This window comes from Oryctolagus cuniculus, chromosome 2, assembly GCF_051225735.1.
Source record: "Oryctolagus cuniculus isolate XC-2025 breed Fujian yellow rabbit chromosome 2, ASM5122573v1, whole genome shotgun sequence".
NCBI classification, from domain to species: domain Eukaryota; kingdom Metazoa; phylum Chordata; class Mammalia; order Lagomorpha; family Leporidae; genus Oryctolagus; species Oryctolagus cuniculus.
This window is the reverse complement of record NC_142868.1, coordinates 24,480,676-24,504,269: the sequence shown is the minus strand read 5'-3', so window position 1 is coordinate 24,504,269 and position 23,594 is coordinate 24,480,676. Positions and strand designations below refer to the sequence as shown.

The 23,594-nt window shown below is 39.1% G+C and overlaps 1 pseudogene; it reads right to left on the bottom strand.

Moving 5' to 3' along the window:
• Positions 1-3,228: 3,228 nt before the first annotated feature.
• On the bottom strand, positions 3,229-3,390 carry LOC127490370 (U2 spliceosomal RNA; annotated as a pseudogene).
• Between the last annotated feature and the right edge of the window lie 20,204 nt (positions 3,391-23,594).

Here is a 23,594-nt window from a genome sequence, read left to right as displayed (position 1 = left end):
TTCTAAATAGATCCAGCTGAGTGGATGAGTAAAACTTGTTGACTCCATTGCTGTTCCTTCACCCATGTGCTTCAGGAATGTAAACATGGCACCCGCCTGTATGACCCAACCGCTGAATTGGAACAAAGTCAATTAACTCTTTTCATCCATCATGATGACTGATTTGGATTGTCACCCCATCTGATGATTGCATATAAATTGATCAACAGAAGTCAAAGTTACTTTTTCATAGCTGCTTTTATCATGGCATACATATATTGCTCTCTTATATCTTTCCAGAGCTGCAATTGGAAAAGAAAAATAAGAACGGGTTGTTTAATCTACATGTATTTGTAAATATTCAATTGTTCTTGTTGATTTCTTGCTTTATTCTTTGTTGTCTGAGAAGATACATGATATAATTTAAATCATTTTAAATATGCTGATACTTGGCTAATAGTCTGTTACATGGTCTCTCCTAGAAAACATTTCATGTGCTAATGAAAAGAAAGTATATTCTGTAGCTTTTGTATGAAATGTCCTGTAAATGTCTGTTGGCTCAAATTGTTCGATAGTATGGATCAGCTTCAATGTATCTTTGCTTGTTTTCTGTCTGAATGACTTGTCCATTGGTAAGATTGGAATTCTGAAGTCCCCCACTGTTATTGTATTGGAGTCTATCTCTCCCTTTAGGTCTAAAAGTATTTGCTTTATATAACTGTGAGGTCTTAAGAGTTGAGTCCATACATACTTATGATTGTAACATCTCTTGCTGAATTGATGTTTTATAAACATATAATGTCTTTTTTTATCTCTCTTTACATTTTTTGATTTAATGTAATGACCAATGGGTCATCGAAGAAATTAAAAAATAAATCTTTCTTGAAATAAATTAAAATATATCAAATTGTGAGATACTGCAAAGCAGTATTAGGAAGGAATATTATAGTATTAATTATTTATAATAAAAAGAGAAATGCCTCAAATAAATGACCTAATATGCATCTTAAAGACTAAGAAAAGCAAGAACAAATAAAACCCAAAATTAGCAGGAGTTGAGAGAAATTAAGGGTCTGAGCATAAATAAATAAAATTGAAACTAAAAAAAGACAATGCAAAAGGTAAACAAAGAGGGGAAAGCATTGCAGCATAGAGGGCAAAAGCATGGCCTGTGACACCAGCATCCCTTATGGGTGTGGGTTAATGTCTCAGCTGTTGCATTTCCAATCTAACTCCCTGCTAGTGGCCTGGAAAAAGCAGTGGAGAAAAGCCTATGGTTTGTGCCCTTAAGTACAAAATCCAAAAACACATAAAAAAACCATATGTTACAATTATTTGGCATTTATTCCAGAGCTGCAAACTTGCTCAATATTCACAAATGAGTAATTACAAACTTTTAGATATCATAAATCATCTTAAGAAAATGAAAAAAAATGGCCATCTCAATAGATATGAACAAAACACTTGATAAGATTAAATATCCCTTCACAATATAAAATTTTCTACAAATTACAAATAGAAGGAGCAAAATCTAAAAATTATAAAGACTATATATGACAAGCCATTTCCCCATTGAATGGGGAAAAGATGAAAGCCTTTGCCCTCAGAGCTGGAAGAAAACAAGCATGTCCACTTTCACCACTCTTATTCAATATAGTACTGGAAATATTGACAAGAGTATTAGAGTGAAAAAAGAAACATCCAAATTGGAAAGGAGGAAATCAAGATATCCATATTTGCAGATCGCATGATGTTGTACATGGAAATACCAAAACAGTCCCCCAGAAAAGTTGTTAGAATTGATAAACTAATTCAATAAAACTACAAATTAAAAAATAAACATAAAAATTGTAGCTTTTTCATACACTCAGGGTGAACTCATAGAACGAAATATCAAGAGAGAAATCTCATTCTAAATAGCTACTAAAATTCAAATATCTAGGTGTAAATTTAACCAAAGAAGTGAAAGATGTGTACAATGAAAATTATAAAATATTTATGAAACACACACAAAAATGGAAAAATTCCCTTGCTCATTGATTGGAAGAATTAATAACATCAATGTCTATGCAACTTAAACCAATATATAGATTCCCCTTATCAAAATAGCAATATCATTCTTTTTTTATATATTTTTTTTTATTTTTTGACAGGCAGAGTGGATAGTGAGAGAGAGAGACAGAGAGAAAGGTCTTCCTTTTGCCGTTGGTTCACCCTTCAATGGCTGCCACGGCTGGCGCGCTACAGCTAGCACACCGCGCTGATCCGATGGCAGGAGCCAGGTACTTATCCTGGTCTCCCATGGGGTGCAGGGCCCAAGCTCTTGGGCCGTCCTCCACTGCACTCCCTGGCCACAGCAGAGAGCTGGCCTGGAAGAGGGGCAACCGGGACAGAATCCGGCGCCCCGACCGGGACTAGAACCCGGTGTGCCGGCGCCACTAGGTGGAGGATTAGCCTGTTGAGCCGCGGCGCCGGCCGCAATATCATTCTTTATCCTTAAATTCACATAGAATCACAAAAGACACAGAATAACTAATGTAATCCTGAAGGAAAATAAAATCAAGCTCCAGTTAGCATATTACCTGACTTCACGAGGCTGGCCCCAGTGGCATAGTAGACTAAGGCTCCACCTGCGGTGTCAGCATCCCATATGTGCCCTACTTAGTATCCTGGCTGCCCCTCTTCTGATCCAGTTCTCTTCCATGGTCTGGGAAAGCAGCAGAAGATGGCCCAAGTGTCTGAGCCCTTGCTGGGCTTCTGGGAGGCCCAGAAGATTCTCCTGGCTCCTGGCTTCGTATTGTCCAGCTTTAGCTGTTGTGGCCATTTTGGGAATGAACCAGAGGATGGAAGACCTTTCTCTCTGTTTCTCTCTTTCTCGGTCTGTAATTCTACATCTCAAATAAATAAATAAATCTTTAAAAATATACTTGAGTTCAAATCATATTACAAAGTTATAGTCATAAAAACAGCATGTACCAACATAAAAACTTATATTTACCAATGGAACAGAATAGAAAACCCAAAAATTAATCTACGTATATACAGCCAATTGGTGTTTGACAGAAATGTGCCCGTATCATACATTGGAGAATAGATAATCTTTTAAATAAGTGGTCCTGGTAAACCTGTATATATTATATATGTAAATACAATATATATGTTTTGTATATATTTTTCAAATGCATATATATGTATATATTTCATTCATATATATAAGAATGAAATTCGATCCCTACCTTTCACCATACACAAAATTCAACTCAATATGCAACAGCGACCTGAGTTTAATAACAGACAACGCAGAGGAAATATTTCAAGATAGTGACTTCTTGGATAAGACGCAAAATGCTCAGGAAACAAATGTAAAACTAGATACTACACTTGATCTTAGCCAAAAGGCTGAGAAGCGATACAAATGTAAAACTAGAAACGTGGCATTGTATCAAACGCAGAAGCTTCTGAGAGCACAGATGATCAATGTGGTGTCGAAACATCAAACAGAATGAGAAAACAGTACTCGCAAGCCACTGGATGAGGATTAACATCTAGAATGTCTCAGCCACTAGAAAACCAAGCAACAACAAAAAATCCAGTCATGAAATGAGCCAAGAACCTCAATAAACCGTTCTCAAAAGAAGCAATGCAAATGGTCTGCAGGTATATGAAAAAATGCTCAATATCACTATCCATCAGGGAAATGCAAATCAAAACCTCAATGACATAGCACTTTAACCTTGTCAAAACAGATATTAGCTGAAAGATGGAAAGCAACAAATGTCAGTGAGGAAGTGGAGAAAGGGAAGCTCTCATAAACTGATGGTGGGCATGTAAATTAGTGTACTGTGTAAAACAGTATGGAGATTTCTTATAAAAAAAATAGAAATAGACTTTCTACATGATTCCACAATTCCTTTCCTGGGTAAAAACCCAAAATACAGGAACACTATCTGCACTACCATGTTGATAGCAGCACTGTTCACAATAGCTAGAGTATGGAACAAACCATGGTGTTCATCATTATATGAATGGATAAAGAAAATGTGGTGGTGGGGTTTTTGTGTGTGTGTATGTGTGTGTAAGTAAGAGGATACTATTATGCTATATATAAGAATGAAATTCTACCAGTTACATCAAACTGAAAGAAACTGGAGATCATCATGTTGAGTTAAATAATCCCAGCATAGAAAGACAAAAATCACATATTATCCTTTATATGTGGGAGCTAAAATCTAATATATAAAAAAGAAAGAATACTGTGTGTATCAGTTTTGCTGCAAATATAGCTTTGTCAAATTTGCTTTAGAGTTTTGTGAAACTTTATTTTATACCTTTTTCAAATCAAAGATTAAGGATGATATACTACTATAGTTTTTGATGCTCTGTGATTATTGTAAAATTAGCTGTATATGAGTGAAAAGTATGCATTCATTTTATTATCCTTTACACACACTGAAGCATGATGTTATTATTGCTAAAATCTTTAGTGAATATAATAAAAATTTAAAATATGTTAACTCAGAGTTAAGAAGGAAAGAACGGAAGGAAGGAAGGAAGGAAGGAAGGGAGGGAGGAAGGGAGGGAGGGAGGAAGGAAGAAAGAAAGGAAGGAAGGAAAGGAAAGGAAAGGAAAGGAAAGGAAAGGAAAGGAAAGGAAAGGAAAGGAGGAAGGAAGGAAGGAAGGAAGGAAGGAAGGAAGGAAGGAAGGAAGAAAGAAAGAAAGAAAGAAAGAAAGAAAGAAAGAAAGAAAGAAAGAAAGAAAGAAAGAAAGAAAGAAAGAAAGAAAAGAAGAGGAGGACATGAGGAAGGGAAGTATATTATATTCTTATAACTGTACAGAAAATATTAGAACTTTGGCTATAAAGTTCAGAGAAAACAATAGATGAAGATATACTTTTGTGAATCGATATACCATTGTTTGCTCATTTGTTTCTGTTTTTAAGTGTTGAGTTAAAAAATCATTGCTTGAATTCTGATGGAAAGGAACATGTGATATAAAATGTACAAATATAACTGAGAGTACAGGTAACAGAGGAGACTCCAGAAGTTGATGTCTGCTATGCCATAACCTAAAACACTTGCTGAATGGTACTGCAGAACAGAAAATATGTGGTGAGATAGCTCTTGCAAAGGAGAATGACAGACTTTTTTACTTAGGGATACATTTGAATTGGCTCTGATTAAGAAAGTCAGTCTTTTCTAATACATTTGCAAGCATCTTATGCTATTATGCCTTTAGCCAAATTTATCTATGTCATTGAACTTTACTTCTAGTAATAAAAACAAAAAGAAATCTGTAGAAAATATAGATTTTTATTTGATAGCAAACAGAAGAATAAATATAACAACATAGCTATTATTATTGATTGTATCTGAATCTTGAAACATTGCTTATGCTATTTATCTACATTTCTGTCAGTTGCCTCTTTACTTTGTGTCCTTTGCTGTGCAGAAGTGTCTTAGCTTGATATAATCCCATTTGTCTGTTTTTGCTTGTGCTTCTGGGGTCTTACCCAGAAAACTTTTCCTATGCCATTTTCTTGCAATGTTTCCCTTATGTTTTCCTCTAGTAATATGATGTTCTCAGGTCTTAGATTAAGATCCCTGATTCATTGTGAGTTGATTTTTATGTAGGATGTAAGGTAGGGTCTTGTTTCATACTTCTGCATACAGAAGTGTTGAAGAGACTATCCTTTTTCCAGGGATTGATTTTAGCTTGTCAGTTATTAGTTGGTTGTAGATGTGTGCATTTATTTCCAGGTTCTCTATTCTGTTCCACTGGTTGATGTCTATTCTTGTGCCTGCACCAAGCTATTTTGCTTATATCTGCTGAGTAACATGACCCAAAATCTGGTATTGTAATATTTCCAGCTTTATTTTTATTGTAGGATTGCTTTAGCTATTTGGAATCTCTTGTGATTCCATATAAATTTTAGTATCCTTTTTGCCAGATCTGAGAAGAACATTTTTGGTATTTTGATTAGAATTGCATTGAATCTGCAAACTGTTTTGAATATTATGCACATTTTAATATTATTTTTTCCAATCTATGAACATGATTTTTCCATTTTTTATGTCTTCTATTTATTTCCTTAATGTCTCATAATCATGATTGTAGATATGTTTCAAATCCTTGGTAAAATTTATCCTGAATATTTAAATTTTTGTATCTACTGTGAATGGCACTGGTATCACAGGTTTTTTCTCAGCCATGGCATTATTTGTGTATATAAAGACTATTGGTTTTTGTATGTTGATTATAAACCTGAAACATTGCCAAACTCTCTTATGAGTTCCTATAATCTCTTAGTGAAGTCTTTTGGTTCCTCTATGTATAGGATCATCTCTTCTGCAAACAGGGATAATTTGACTTCTTCCTTTCCAAGTTGTATCCCTTTAATTTCTTTTTCTTTTGAAATCTGTCTAGCTAAAAGTTTGAGAACTATATTGAATAGTATTGGTGAGAGAGGGCATCCTTATCTGGTTTCGGAACTTAGTGGAAATGCTTCCAGCTTTTCCCCAATTCAATATAAAGCTGACTGTGGGTTTGTCATATATTGCAATAGTTGTGTTGAGATATGCTTCTTTCATATACAATTTGCTTCAAATTTTTATTTTAAAGATTTATTTATTTATTTGAAAGTCAGAGTTACACAGAGAGAGGAGAGGCAGAGAGAGAGAGAGAGAGAGAGGTCTCCCATCTGATGGTTCACTCCCCAATTGGCTGCAATGGCTGGAGCTGCGCCGATCCGAAGCCAGGAGCCAGGAGCTTCCTCTGGGTCTCCCACATAGGTGCAGGAGCCCAAGGACTTGGAGCATCTTTTACTGCTTTCCCAGGCCATAGCAGAGAGCTGGATCGGAAGTAGAGCAGCCGGGACTCGAACCCGCGCCCATATGGGATGCTGGCGCTTCAGGTCAGGGCATTAACCTACTGCGCTATAGCACCAGCCCCTTTCTTCAAATTTTTATCATAAAATGATATTGCATTTTATCAAATATTTCTCTGACTCTTTTGAGATAGTCATGTGATTTTTATTTTTCAATTTGTTTAAAATAATATACCAAAAAATGTTGGGGAATAGTACGCAGCGGCATTGCTAGGTGGAGGTTTTTAGTTTCAGTTTTGACTGGGGGCTTTCCTACGGGCAGGGCTCTCCGGAGTCGGAGGGATCGAGGTCGCGGTAAACAACAAGATGGCGCCAGGACCCCCGCAGTAAGTCTGCCTGCCTGCCTGCTGCATGACACCTCACCTGATTAGCTGAAGGATGCATGCCCTTCACGTGAACAGAGACCGGATTGGTGTGCCTGATGCATGGACTCTAGCTTGCTTCTGATTGGTCACATTTTGTATATAAGCCACGGGTGTAACGAGGAAGCTCTCTCTCTCTCTCTCCTCTCCTTTCCTCCTTGCTCTCTACCTCTGTCACGTCTACTTTCTCTAATAAAAAGTCTACTGAAGACCGATAAGCGTCATTCGTTCTTTTCTCACCCGAGAAACTGTCGTCGCGGGCCCTGGGTTGAGTCTGCTAGCCAGACTCCTCGAGAAGCTCACGGCAAAAAAATAAAATAAAATAATATATCACATTTAATGATTTGCATATTTTGAATCTTATTTGCATATGGGGATGAATCCTACTTTATCAAGGTCAATGGTCTCTCTGATGTGTTATTGGATTTGACTAGCTAGTATTTTGTTGAGGATTTTTGCATCTAGGTTCATCATGGATATTGGTCTATAGTTCTGTTTCTTTGTTGTAAATTCTTTCTGATTTTGGAACTAAAATGATTCTAGCCCCATAGAAGGAGTTTGGGAGGATTTCTTCCCTTTCAACTATTTTGAATGGTTTGAGGAAATTGGAATTAGTTTATTTATTTATTTATTTGAAAGACAGAGATACAGAGAGAGAAGGGAAGAGAGAGAGAGACAGAGAGAGACACAGAGAAAGAGAGGGAGTGTGATGAAAGAGATTTTCACAGCTGCTGGTTCACTCACCACATGGCCGCAACAACCAGGGGGGCTGGGCCAGGCTGAATCCAGAAGCCAAAATTTCATCTGGGTCTCTCCCTTGGCTGCAGGTGACCAAGTACTTGAGCCATTTTCCATTGGTTTTCCAATCATATTAGCAGGAAGCTGGATTAAGAGCAGAGCAGCCACAACTCCTACTGGTCCCCTTAAGAGATGCCAGCACTTGAGGTGAAGGCTTAGCCATCTGTGCCAAAGTGCTGGGCCTGGATTACTTCTTAATTAAAGGTTTGGTAGAATTCAGCAATGAAGCCATCTGGTCCTGGTCTTTTCTTTTTTGGGAAGGTGTTTATTACTGATTCAATCCCCGTCTTGTTATTGGTCTATTTGGGTTTTCTATGACTTCATGAGTTAATTTTGGTAGATTATATGTGTGCAGAAACCTATCTGTTTCTTCTGGATTTTCCAACATTTTGACATATAGCTGTTTGTAGTAATTTATGATTCTTTTTATTGCTATAATATCCATTGTAACATCTTGTTTTTCATTTTCCATTTTATTAATTTCAGTTTCTCCTTTTTTTAGTTAGTTGGACCAATTGTATAAATTTTGCTTATTTTTTTTTTCAAGAAACCAGCACTCCATTTCACTGATTTGGGTCTTCCAACCTTTCCTATTTTGTTTAGTTGAGCCAAGAGTGTATCTATTTTGTTTATTTTTTTCAGAATAAAAAAGCTCTTAATCTTTTGTATCATTGTTCAGTTTCAATTTTGTTTCTTTCTCCTCTATTTCTTATTATTTCTTTCTTACTACTAATTTTGGGTTTGATTGACTCTTGTTTTTATAGATCATTATGATGCATTGCTTGATCATTTATTTGATGACTTTCCAATTTCTTGATGTTGGCTCTAAAGCTATCTGCTTAACACTGTTTTTTCTGTATCCCATAAATTTTGGTATATCATGTTGTCATCATTCATTCTTAGGGATTTTTTTTTTTGACAGGCAGAGTGGACAGTGAGAGAGAGAGACAGAGAGAGAAAGGTCTTCCTTTGCCGTTGGTTCACCCTCCAATGGCCGCCACTGCAGCCGGCGCACCGCGCTGATCCGATGGCAGGAGCCAGGATCCAGGTGCTTTTCCTGGTCTCCCATGGGGTGCAGGGCCCAAGCACCTGGGCCATCCTCCACTGCACTCCCTGGCCATAGCAGAGAGCTGGCCTGGAAGAGGGGCAACCAGGACAGAATCCGGCGCCCCAACCGGGACTAGAACCCGGTGTGCTGGCGCCGCAAGGTGGAGGATTAGCCTATTGATCCACGGCGCCGGCTCATTCTTAGGGATTTTTATTTCCCTTTTGATTTTCTTTATGACACACTGTTAATTCAGCAGCATTTTGTTCAATATACATTTTTGCATATTTTCTTGAATTTCCAGCTTCACTCCATTGTGATCAGAAAAGACACAGTGTCTGACTTCATTTGTATTGACTCTGTTGAAACTCTCCTAATGACCTAGCACATGATTGTTCCTACAGAAACTTTCATGCACTAATGAAAACAATGTGTTTTCTGCAACTGTGGGCTAAAATGTTCTGTAGATACCAAAGAAATCCATTTCATCCATATTGTACAATGGCTCTGCTCTTTCTTTTTTTACTCTTGTCATCCAGTTGATCTGTCCATTGGAGAAAGTGTAGTGTTAAAGTCCCCCAGTATATTTATCTCCCACTACAACTTCAAATTAAGATTCAGTTCTTTCAGAAATATGCACTCTATAATTAAATGGGAATAAATATGTTGAGAACTACTGTATAATTATTTGTGATTGTTAAATGTCATTCAAATTTATAGATCATGATTTAATATAAACAAACATTTCAAAGAGGAAATGATAATTTTTCATCTTTTGATTAAACTATTACAGGTAGAATCTCAGCTCTGTTGATTTCTAATAAAGAAAATGAAGTTAGGAGATCATTATGTTCTTTTTATTATTTTCATTATTATAGATGTGGCAAATTATTCTCCACAATTTCACTCTTTTTAGAGCACTAACAACGGATTTTCTTTTTCTTCATTATTGTGCATTTGTAATAGAAATACTGTTAGTGAAAATATAATTTTCAGTTATTATGTATAGTTCTGAAAAGATTCTAGATATCTCAGGTTCTTCATGTCTATGGATATTTGGTTTGACTTGTAACAATCAAACACCTGTAGTTACTCTGAACTGAAATTGTATTTGTGGTGTCTTGTCATGAGTTTACTTAAAGCTTCAATAATGTTACTCATATAGTGAATTTTGATAATGATTTAAAAATTTCTTCATTATTGTTTGTTTTGATTTCCTCTCCAAATGAGATAAGACTCTGTTAAAATAAAATTAACATACTTGAATTACAGCTGTTCACCTTGTATACTAAGAACAAATGACTGTCAGGTATTGGGAAAACATTCTAGGTAACAATTACAAGCACACATTAGTCCCTGATATGCACGGGCTACTAAAATAATTTTATTTGAAAGGTAAGGATAGGTAGAAAGAGACAGAACACTATTTTTTGACTACACAATTTATTGATCTTGAATATATGTAGTGGTTGTTCTCTGAGATGAGACTTCTCATTTATGCTATTTGTCTCCACTGTACATTGCAAAATAGTTGAGGTTAGTTATATCTTTATATTCTTGATATCTTATGTGATGCTTTTAGCAAAATATTATCAAAATAGACATTTGTGATACAGAACTACACAATAGAATACTGCTTATTCATAACAAAGAATGCAATTCTGCCATTTGCAACAACATAAATGTTAAGTAAGCCAACCACAGAAATATAAAAAGCACATGAGCTTACTCACATGTAGAGTTTAAAAGAGTTAATCTTGGGGCTGGTGCTATGGCGTAGCAGGTAAAGCCCCAGCCTACAGCACTGACACCCATTATGGCCACTGGTTCAAGTCCTGGTTGCTCCACTTCCGATCCAGCCCTCTGCTATGGCCTAGGAAAACGTTGACGATTGTCCAACTTCTTGGGCCCCTGTACCCGTGTTCAAGACTTAGAAGAAGCTCCTGGATCGTGGTTTCAGATCAGCTCAGCTATGACCATTGGAATCATTTTGAGAATGAACCAGCGGAATGGAAGATCCCCCTCCCCGGCTCTACCTCTCTCTGTAACTCTACATTTCAAATAAATAAAATAAATCTTTAAAAAAAAAAACAGTTAATCTCATAAATTTTAAGAGTGTTATGGTGGTTACCATAGGGAAGGGAAACTAAAGGGGAAACAGAAATGGAGAAAAGTCAGTCAGTGACTTTAAGTTACAGTTAGAAAAGAAAAATAGCCGGCGCCGCGGCTCACTAGGATAATCCTCCGCCTTGAGGCGCCGGCACACCGGGTTCTAGTCCCGGTCGGGGCACCGGATTCTGTCCCGGTTGCCCCTCTTCCAGGCCAGCTCTCTGCTGTGGCCAGGGAGTGCAGTGGAGGATGGCCCAAGTGCTTGGGCCCTGCACCCCATGGGAGACCAGGATAAGTACCTGGCTCCTGCCATCGGATCGGCGCGGTGCGCTGGTTGCAGCACACCGGCTGCGGTGGCCATTGGAGGGTGAACCAACGGCAAAAGGAAGACCTTTCTCTCTGTCTCTCTCTCTCACTATCCACTCCTGCCTGTCAAAAAAAAAAAAAAAAAAAAAAAGAAAAGAAAAATAAATTCTGATGTTCTATTGTACCGCAAAGTGACTATAAATAATGACAATGCACTTCACTATTGTTTACAATTCATAAAAAGCTTAAAGAAAGAATTTTGAATTTTTTCACCACAAGAAATGATAAATGTATGATAACATAGCTGTACTTACTTTAATCTGAACATCATTGAATGAGGACATGTTTAAGAATATTACATGATATTCCACAAGTACACTTATTATGTCAATCAATAAACAATAGATTTGTAATAAAAAACTGACATATGAATGGTTCTGATTTATTATTTGCCAAATAATTAGAAGCAAAAAAATATGATAGTTTTAGGAGTCATGGAGAACATCTGAAAACAGTCGTGAGTCTTCTCTTTTGGTAAACCCCATTTCTCCTTAGACCTAAATTGTAGACTCTAGACCATTACTGGCTTTGACTACAAACAGGATGTTTTTGTTGCACTCACCTCGTGTCAGTCAGAGTGAGCCCCCATATCTCTAATCAACCATCACTTTGTTCTCTAATCACACTAGGCACAAGACATGTCCATTCTTGCCCTAAACAGTTCAGGAATATTTATCATCCCATTCCTATTTAGTAGTTATTCATTTCCTTTTTTTGATGAGTAATAATTGAATGAATACTTTCATAAATTAATGAGAATATATACGAAATAAGTGAAGTAATGTATGAATTTTAAAACATGAGAATTCAAATCATGCATATTATTCACATAAATACTAAATATAGGAAAGTATGAAACTGAGAAGAAAAATATAGTATCGATAACAAAATTAACAAGTTATAAAATGCCAGTATGGATAATTAAATATGGATAATTAAGATAGGAAGCTCAAGAATGTAACAAAGAACCAAAGAACAAAGAAATTATTCTGAGATGAATAAGTTTGACACTGCTCTGAAGAGAAAGTACTTCAAAACAATATGATAACTAATTAGCTTTTTATTCAGATAAAATATATTCAAGTCTTAATTATTTGTCATTATTATTGCTACTAATGTTATTATTATTATTCATATGTGACATTTTGAAAGCATCCTTTAAAATGCAAAGTAAATATCAAAGTCAAGATGGAATTAAAGCAATGTTATATTATAACCATTCATTAATCGTATTCCATGCCCAAACCCTGGAATAAATACTGAGATTCAGAATAGAATAATTACCCTGTGTCAGGTAATTAGTAGTCCACAATCACTGGCAGTACAGAAAAATTCATCAAATTGACTATTATGTGGAGCAACGGAAGCATAGATTACAGAGTCACGTAATCTGCTTTCAAATTTTAGTTTTTACAATTGAAAAAAAAAAAAAAACAATTACATGACCAAGTTTCATAATGACTAAATTGGAGGATACATATTATGACATCTCACTCTCTTCTCCCCAAAAGAATATTCCTTTTGCTGGAACATCTTAGTTTTCTCTTTCTGTCATTACTTCAAGTGACAATCTCCTCTGCTTGATGAAGGTGGTAGTAATGATGGAAACACATGGACTGATCCTTCTAATAATCATGACAGACATTGGTAATTCAATTTAAGTCAGTTCTATACCAAATACAGCTTATTTTCCTGAAATTTTAGGGAACCATTCAGGTCTCCAAATGTGTAGTAATGCACAAAAAAAATGGAATCTCACATATAAAATTATCGTGAAAAACTACAAAGATAATACAAAAATCAGTGTAAGCGTTACTATATATTTTTATCTTCTACCTTAACTTGTACTTTATTATTCAATTAGCCATTACATTTGTAATTGCATACTAAAATCAATTTGCATTTTTTTTTATTTGACAGGTAGAGTTATAGACAGTGAGAGAGAGAGACAGAGAGAAAGATCTTTTTTTTTTTCTATTTTTTTTTTTTTTTTGACAGGCAGAGTGGACAGTGAGAGAGAGAGACAGAGAGAAAGGTCTTCCTTTGCCATTGGTTCACCCTCCAATGGCCGCTGCGTCCGGCCCGCTGCGGCCGGCGCACTGCGCCGATCCGGTGGCAGGAGCCAGGAGCCAGGTGCTTTTTCCTGGTCTCCCATGGGGTGCAGGGCCCAAGCACCTGGGCCATCCTCCACTGCACTCCCTGGCCACAGCAGAGAGCTGGCCTGGAAGAGGGGCAACCGGGACAGAATCCGGCGCCCCGACCGGGACTAGAACCCGGTGTGCCGGCGCCGCTAGGCGGAGGATTAGCCTAGTGAGCCGCGGCGCTGGCCGAGAAAGATCTTCTTTCCGTTGGTTCACACCCCAAATGGCCGCTACGGCCGGCGCTGTGCCGATCTGAAGCAAGGAGCCAGGTGCCCCTTCCTGGTCTCCCATGTGGGTACAGGGGCCCAAGCACTTGGGCCATCCTCCACTGCTTTCCCGGGCCACAGCAGAGAGCTGGACTGGAAGAGGAGCAACCTTGACTAGAACCAGTGCCCATATGGGATGCCGGAGCTACAGGTGGAGGATTAACCAAGTGAGCCATGGCGCTGGCCCTCAATTTGTTTTATTTACATATTGTTTTACAGCTGTGTTCTTATCTTCAAAACTAAAGCATTGAAAGACAATCTGATTTCACAAAGAAAACCATTATGGCGTACTATACCATACTACGTTTTCACAATAAAAAACAAAATATAGTTTTCTTTGGGAGATCCATTAACCCTCAAGCAATAACTTTGTTGAAAAATAAAACAAAGCTATATAGCTGATAGAGATTTACTTAAAGAACGAGACATTACATTCATCACAATTCTATATTTGGATCAGTGATTTTGTTTTGAAGTACCATAATCTATTCACTCCTTTTTTTTCTCAAACTAGGATCTGGATAATTTTAGCTTTACTGAGAGTTTGTCTGATTCTCTTATAGTTATGACTTTTAAATTATACATTTCTAATAGAGGGTAGGCTTAGGAGGGTCCAAGCTAACCAAGAAATATACTTGTAAATTTGGTACACGATTCTCTTGATATGGTTAATTTTATAAGAGCTTACTTCAGGTTTTTTCTAATAAAAGAAAAAATTTATATAGAGATAAAAAATGGCATGTTGACAGCCAAGAAATTATATTGATTTTGTGTTTATTTCATCATTACAATTACCTTGTAATGAATTTACACATAACATAAAATTTCTATCTATTGTCCAATATAGCATTTTTTATTTAAAGTACTCTGGAAATAAAGTTGTGACCTGATAACCTAATAACAAAATTCTTAGATTTTTTTCTTTCTAAAATAACACGTAAATTTTTTAATTCAGTTTATTGATTTTATGATTTGTAAAATAGGAGTCTGGGTGGGTAAGACACATCAACATTTACTCAAAGTCTCTGCTTCTCATCCAGACAGTTTATGTTTGAATAGATATATCTTCCTCATAAAGAAATTAGAAAAATGACTCTCAGGACATTTGGCATTAGTCCCCAAAAGACAGTAATCCCTGAAAGAGGAGAAACAAACCAAACAAACTTGACAGTGATGGTCAATTTTCAGCTACTTCAGATGATCCCATCCCATATTGGAATGCCAGTTTAAGTCCCTGCCTCCAGTATAGCTTCCTGTAATGAATGTTAGGAGGTAATGGATGATAGCTGTCATGGTTAGACCACTGCTACCTACAAGGAAGCCCTGCATGGAATTCTGGGCTCCTGGTTTTGATCTGGCCTAACTCTGGCTGTTGTGGGTATTTGGGAAATAAACCAGCAGATGAAAGAGTAGAAGAGCTCTCTCTTTCTCTCTCTCTCTCTCTCTCTCTCCCTCTCTCTGCTTTTTATCTTTTTTTTTTTTTAAGATGTGCTTATTTGAATGTCAGAGTGGGAGAGGCAGAAAGAGAATTGTATTCCACCTGCTAGTTCATTCCCTAATTGGCTGCAATGTCCAAATCTGAACCAGGTAAAAACCCTGAGACAGAGGCTTCACCCAGGTCCTCCATGTGAATAGCAGGAACCCAAGTGCTTGGGCCATCATCCAGTATTTTTTGCATTCCGTTAGCAGGGAGCTGGATGAGAAGTGGTACCACCAGGATACAAACCAGTGCCCATATGCAATGATGGCGTCAGGGACACTGATTTTACCCCTATACTACAGTGCCCCTGTTCCTTTCAGGTAGATGAATATATATATATATATATATATATGTATATATAAAACTGAAACTATGTTCCTGGCCTGCTATCCTATGTTATGGAGTTCAGATGTACCAGAAAACCACAATTCTGTAAGCCAGTTCCTTAAAATATCTCTCATTATCTCTCCCTACCTCTGAAGAAACTTGATTCATATATTTACAACTGTTCCAGATCACTGCATGTAAAAGGGTTGCAGGGACACCACTGTGAACATAGTAAGAGCCTAGTGGAATTTCTTAATTTAGGGAACTGGGAAGACTTTCCAGGAATGTCAAGGATTTTCCCCACTTATGGACTAGCAATAGTATGGACTAGATCTGCTACAGATATTGAATGATTAGATGCACCAACATATGAGGAAAATATTTGCAGCACAGAAATAAGCACAAAAGAATATCAGAAAATACATTATCTTTCCTACACACAGCCACATGTTGTGCCTATTGCCATCAAACAGAATAGAAGCTAACAGAAACCATGAGACCATAAGTAAGGTGGTCATGAAGATCTTGCTTAATAAATAATAATTAGAATATTGCTTGTGTACAAATAAATAAAAATTTAAATCAAGATTAAAAAAATGTATCAAATTCTTCCCAGGACATTCATTTCACCATTGAGGAAAGATCAAGTATTTAATAAAAATACAGAAATGTCCAACAATGACTAAGTCAAGAAACATAATCTCTGACACTAAACAAAAATTACCAAGCACTCAAAGAAATAGGAAAATAAAGCCCAAAATAGAATGTACGTGAATCAATCAAAGCAACTAAAAAATGTTTCAATGTTAGAAATGACAGATTCATGCATCAAAATTGGAATTTCTAATAAATTCTGTGTTTTTCTAAGCTAAAAAGAAAAATATATAAAAATACCAATCAAATTTAAAATATGAAATATATAATGTGGGAACATATATAAGAAAGCACAGTCATTTGGTGCAGTGGTAGAGATGTCACTTGAGATGCTCATGCTTAAATCTTTTTTTTTTAACTTTTATTTAATGAATATAAATTTCCAAAGTACAGCTTACGGATTACAATGGCTTCTCCCTCCCCATAACTTCCCTCCCACCCACAACTCTCCCTTTCCCTCTCCCTCCCCCTTTCCATTCACATCAAGATTCATTTTCAATTCTCTTTATACAGAAGATCAGTTTAGCATACATTAAGTAAAGATTTCAACAGTTTGCACCCACATAGAAACACAAAGTGAAAAATACTGTTTGAGTACTAGTTATAGCATTAAATCACACTGTATAGCACATTAAGGACAGAGATCCTACATGAGGAGTAAGTGCACAGTGACTCCTGTTGTTGACTTAACAAATTGACACTCTTGTTTATAGCATCAGTAATCAGCCTAGGCTCTTGTCATGAGTCGCCAAGGCTATGGAAGCCTTTTGAGTTCACCAACTCTGATCATATTTAGACAAGGCCATGGTGAAAGTGGAAGTTCTCTCCTCCCTTCAGAGAAAGGTACCTCCTTCTTTGATGACCCGTTCTTTCCACTGGGATCTCACTCAAGGAGATCTTTCATTTATTTTTTTTTCCCCAGAGTGTCTTGGCTTTCCATGCCTGAAATACTCTCATGGGCTTTTCAGCCGGATCCACATGCCTTAAGGGCTGATTCTGAGGCCAGAGTGCTGTTGAGGACATCTGCCATTCTATGGGTCTGCTGTGTATCTCACTTCCCATGTTGGCTCATTCTCTCCCTTTTTTAATCTATCAGCTAGTATTTGCAGACACTAGTCTTGTTTATGTGATCCCATTGGCTCTTAGTCCTATCATCATGATCAATTGTGAACAGAAATAAATCACCAGGACTAGTAAGATGGCATTGGTACATGCCACGCTGATGGGATTGAATTGGAATCCCCTGGCATGTTTCTAACTCTACCATTTGAGGTAAGTCAGCTTCAGCATGTCCTGAATTGCACATCTCTAATCCCATTCACAATAGCTACAAAAACAATCAAATACCTTGGAATAAACTTAACCAAGGACGTTAAGGATCTCTACGATGAAAATTACAAAACCTTAAAGAAAGAAATAGAATAGGATACCAAAAATGGAAAAAATCTTCCATGGTCATGGATTGGAAGAATCAATATCATCAAAATGTCCATTCTCCCAAAAGCAATTTACAGATTCAATGCGATACCAATCAAGATACCGAATACCTTCTTCTGAAATTCATATGGAGACACAGGAGACCTCGAATAGCTAAAGCAATCTTGTACAACAAAAACAAAGCTGGAGGCATCACAATACCCGAATTCAGGACATACTACAGGACAGTTGTTATCAAAACAGCATGGTACTGGTACAGAAACAGATGGATAGACAAATGGAACAGAATAGAAACACCAGAAATCAATCCAAACATCTACAGCCAACTCATATTTGATCAAGGATGCAAAACCAATCCCTGGAGTAAGGACAGTCTATTCAATAAATGGTGCTGGGAAAACTGGATTTCCACATGCAGAATCATGAAGCAAGACCCCTACCTTTCACCTTACACAAAAATTCACTCAACATGGAGTAAAGACTTAAATCTACGACCCTACACCATCAAATTACTAGAGAGCATTGGAAAAACCCTGCAAGATATAGGTACGGCAAAGATTTCTTGGATAATACCCCAGAAGCACAGGCAGTCAAAACCAAAATTAACATTTGGGATTGTGTCAAATTGAGAAGTTTCTGTACTTCAAAAGAAACAGAAAAGTGAAGAGGCAACAGACAGAATGGGAAAAATATTTGCAAACTGTGCAACAGATAAAGGGTTGATAATTAGAATCCACAAAGAAATCAAGAAACTCCACAACATCAAAACAAACAACCCACTTAAGAGATGGGTCAAGGACCTCAATAGACATTTTTCAAAAGTGGAAATCCAAAGTTCCAAATGACACATGAAAAAATGTTCAAGATCACTAGCAATTAGGGAAATGCAAATCAAAATGACAATGAGGTTTCACCTCACCCCGGTTAGAACGGCTCACATTCAGAAATCTACCAACCACAGATGCTGGAGAGGATGTGGGGAATAAGGGACACTAACCCACTGTTGGTGGGAATGCAAACTGGTCAAGCCACTATGGAAGTCAATCTGGAGATTCCTCAGAAACCTGAATATAACCCTACCATTCAACCCAGCCATCCCACTCCTTGGAATTTACCCAAAGGTAATTAAATTTACAAACAAAAAAGTGGTCTGCACCTTAGTGTTTATTGCAGCTCAATTCACAATAGCTAAGACCTGGAACCAACCCAAATGCCCATCAACAGTAGACTGGGTAAAGAAATTATGGGACATGTACTGTATCGAATACTATACAGCAGTCAAAAACAACGAAATCCAGTCATTTGCAACAAGATGGAGGGATTTGGAAAACATCATGCTGAGTGAATTAAGCCAGTCCCAAAGGGACAAATATCATATGCTCTCCCTGATCGGCGACAACTAACTGAGCACCAAAGGGGAAACTTGTTGAAGTGAAATTGACACTATGAGAAACAGTGACTTGATCAGCTCTTGTCCTGACTGTTGATGTACAAGGTAATACTTTATCCATTTTAGTATTGTTTTGTTCTAGTACTATTGGTTGAACTCTGTAATTAACACACAATTATTCTTAGGTGTCGCTCCCCGTCTTCGTGGAGGAACGACACTAAGCCCTGCCTAGGCTTCATATCCGAGTCACGGCACCATTATGTAGCTCCCCCTCTTCGTGGAGGAACGACACAGGACCCTGCGCTGTTCTTTCGTCTGCTCGGCCCTCCCCAGGTTTGCTGCTGGTTCTTCCCGGGTTGGCTACTGTCCCTTCCACCTCCGTGGAAGGGCGGTTCCCCCTGGCCACTTTCCCCACTTCCGCAGGGGTGCGGCACACCGCCGGCCGGCTCTCTCGGGGGCTGCACAGGTGTTCCTTCAGATGTTCCCCTTAGATGTTCCTGGTGCATGCCGTCTCTCTCCTCCTTTATAGTCCTCCTCTGCCAATCCCAACTCGGCTGCCCACACGCCGAGTACGCTGCTATCCTCCAATCAGGAGCAAGTCCTACAGTTTATTGGCTGAACTGGAGGCAGCTGTGTAGAAGCTGTTTTCTCCTCTCCCAGTGCCATATTGTGGGAGAGCAGATGCATAGAATAAGTCTTAATTCCAGTAACTTAGTCTAGTCCGAGTTGCTCCCCACAGATCCCCCTTTCTTTTTATTTTTTGGCGTTGATACGCACCTGTCTTCGGTGTCCCGCGGCACACACTCTGCTCTGCTTGCTAGAGTTGCCACAGGTTCTTACAAGTCCTATCAATCAGGCAAACCGAATCCGGGTCCTCTCTTCACCATGTTGTGAGGAGGTTTTTAGGCGCTGATGCGTGCCTGTGTTCGGTGCCCCACAGCGCATGCTCTGCTCTGCCTGCAGGTGCTTACAAGCCCTATCAGGCAAACCGAACCCAAGCCTTCTCATTGCCATATTGTGGGGAGGCCTATTGGTGTTGATTTGTGCCTATCTTCGGTGACCTGCGGCTCATACTCTGGTCGAGCCGCCTGCTGGTGCTTACCGCCTTACTAATCAGGCAGACTGAATCCAAGGTATTGTGGGGAGACTTATTGATGTTAATTCGTGCCTGTCTTCGGTGACCTGCGGCGCATAAGCTGCTAGCCGCCCGCAGGTGCTCACCACTTCCCTAATCAGGCAGACCGAATCCAAGCTCTCTCATTGCCATGTTGATGGGAGGCCTTATTTTTCTGTTTCTCTATCTCCGGGCACTCCTATTTCTCCTATTTTACTTCTATCTACCAGCATTCCTATTTCTCTCATTTTACTTCTAAATGTCTGTTTCTCTTATCCCTGCAGCTTCCCGGCGTCCGCCCCGAGGCTGCTTCTCGGCGGCTTCCCGGCTCTGAGCCGCTTCAGCCCGCTTCTCTTATCTGCGCGGCTTCGCGGCTTCCCGGCTTCGCGCGTGCGCTCCGAGGTCTCTGCGCTAGCCCAGCGTTCCCTATGTACTTGTGCCCCGCACGCTCTCTCTGCGCACAGCAGCCTCCGCGAGTCACACAGCCCCAGCTCACGTCTCCGCCACTAGTATTCAATCTAAGTTCCCCGGGCTAACCTGGCGAATTCAACCCAGCTCACGTTTCCGCCCCACGATTTGGCTTCCCGTCCTTTGCTCCCCGGGCTAATCAGACGGATTCCAACCTGGCTTATGTTTCCGCTTCTGGTTTTACCTTTTCGCCCCTTATTCCTGGGCTAACTTGAGAATCCCAAAGTAGCTTTCGTCTCCGCCTCGGCCTGCCCCCCGCGGCTTCAATTTCCCTAACATTTTTCTCTACCCGGTATGTTTCCCTAAGTTTTCTTCCAACAATATTCCTCCCTCATTTCTCCTGGCTTCTCCCCACAGTCCGTATCCAAATCTGTTTGTTCTAGCTTTCACTTTCGCTCTCGACCTTAGAGATTTCTCCCAGCTTCCCCCCGTAGTCCATATCTGAGTCTATACCTAGGCTTTTAATAGCTTTTTCCGGCACCTTTTTCGTCCGGCTTTTCCCTAGGCTGTTTGCTAGTCTCTCTCTCTGATATTTTCCACTTCTTCCCGTTTCTTCCCTCCTAGGTTTCCTATCCGTCCTAGGTTTCCTATCCGAGTCACGGCACCATTATGTCGCTCCCCGTCTTCATGGAGGAACGACACTAAGCCCTGCCTAGGCTTCATATCCGAGTCACGGCACCATTATGTAGCTCCCCCTCTTCATGGAGGAACGACACTAAACCCTGCCTAGGCTTCATATCCGAGTCACGGCACCATTATGTAGCTCCCCCTCTTCGTGGAGGAATGACACAGGACCCTGCGCTGTTCTTTCGTCTGCTCGGCCCTCCCCAGGTTTGCTGCTGGTTGTTCCCGGGTTGGCTACTGTCCCTTCCACCTCCGTGGAAGGGCGGTTCTCCCTGGCCACTTTCCCCACTTCCGCAGGGGTGCGGCACACCGCCGGCCGGCTCTCTCGGGGGCTGCACAGGTGTTCCTTCAGATGTTCCCCTTAGATGTTCCTGGTGCATGCCGTCTCTCTCCTCCTTTATAGTCCTCCTCTGCCAATCCCAACTCGGCTGCCCACACGCCGAGTACGCTGCTCTCCTCCAATCAGGAGCAAGTCCTACAGTTTATTGGCTGAACTGGAGGCAGCTGTGTAGAAGCTGTTTTCTCCTCTCCCAGCGCCATATTGTGGGAGAGCAGATGCATAGAATAAGTCTTAATTCCAGTAACTTAGTCTAGTCTGAGTTGCTCCCCACACTTAGGTGTTTAAATTTTAACTAAAAGTGATCCCTGTTAGGAATCTGGAAAGCATTATGCTGAGTGAAATAAGCCAGTCCCAAAGGGTCAAATATCATATGTTCTCCCTGATCGGTGACAACTAACTGAGCACCAAAAAGGAAACCTGTTAAAGTGAAATGAACACTATGAGAAGCGGTGACTTGATCAGCCCTTGCCCTGACTGTTGATGAGCAACTTAACACGTTATCCCTCTTAGTATTTTTTTGTTTATATGTTCTACTTAATACTTTTGGTTGAATACTGTAATCAATACACAGTTATTCTCAAGTGTTGAAACTTAACTGAAAAGTTGTCGCTCATGCTTACATATAATATTGGGGTACAGGGTCCAAATCCAGTCCACTCTGTTTCTGATCAAGCTTCCTGCGAACACATACCCTGGTCTAGCCTTGGATTTTGCAGGCAACTGAGGTGTTAATCAGTGAATGAAATATCTTAATGTGTCACTCTATTTTTATGCATTCCAAATAATAAAATAATAAAAGATAAATACAAATGAATAGGTAAAAACTATATATAGTAGGTTAGAATTTGGAGGAATAAAGAAAAATTGGAAATATAAGATGAGAGATTATGAGAAACAAGATACAGAGAAAAAACAACGAAAAAAATGTGAAGTTTCATTAAAATGTGGTTGAATGATAAACATCCTATAACATTTAATTGGAGTCTTCAGAAATGTGGCAAAAATTTATGTCTAGTGTGTGAAAATGTTTCAAATTTTAAAAAAAGCTATGTAATATGAATCCACGAAATGCAACAATATACAAGCACATGAAATACAAAAAAATTACACCGAGGCTGTGGGGAGCAACTGAGACTAGACTAAGTTACTGTAATTAAGACTTATTCTATGCATCTGCTCTCCCACAATATGGCGCTGGAGAGGAGTAAACTTCTACGCAGCTGCCTCTTGCCAACTTGACTGATAAGCTGCAGGAGCTGATCCTGCTCCTGATTGGAGGAGAGCAGTGTGCTCGGTGTGTGGGTAGCAGAGCATGGATTGGTGGAAGAGGACTATAAAGGAGGAGAGAAACAACATGCGCGTGGAACATCTGAAGGAACACCTGAGCAGCCCCCGAGAGAGCTGGCCTGCAGTGTGCCGCTCCTCCGCGGAAGCAGGGAAAGTGGCGGGGGGGCCGCCCCTCCACGGAGGTGGAGGGATCGGCAGCCAACCCGGGAAGGACCAGCAGCAAACCCGGGAAAGGCCAAGCAGAAGAAAGAACAGCACAGGGTCTAGTGTCGTTCCTCTGCGAAAGGGGGAGCGACATGAGGCATATACCATTTGGTTTTCTTAAAACCAATTATAAATGTACCTGAAAATCTTCTAGTGTGAGAGGGAAGATTAATTTTTTACTTAAAAATAGATAGAAGAATGACAGAAGATTTACATATGATTCAATAAATACAAGATATTCCAGGAACAATTAAAAATAATCAAAGAATAAATGCTGTCAACCTAGAAGTTTATGACCAGCAAAAACAACATTTAAATTT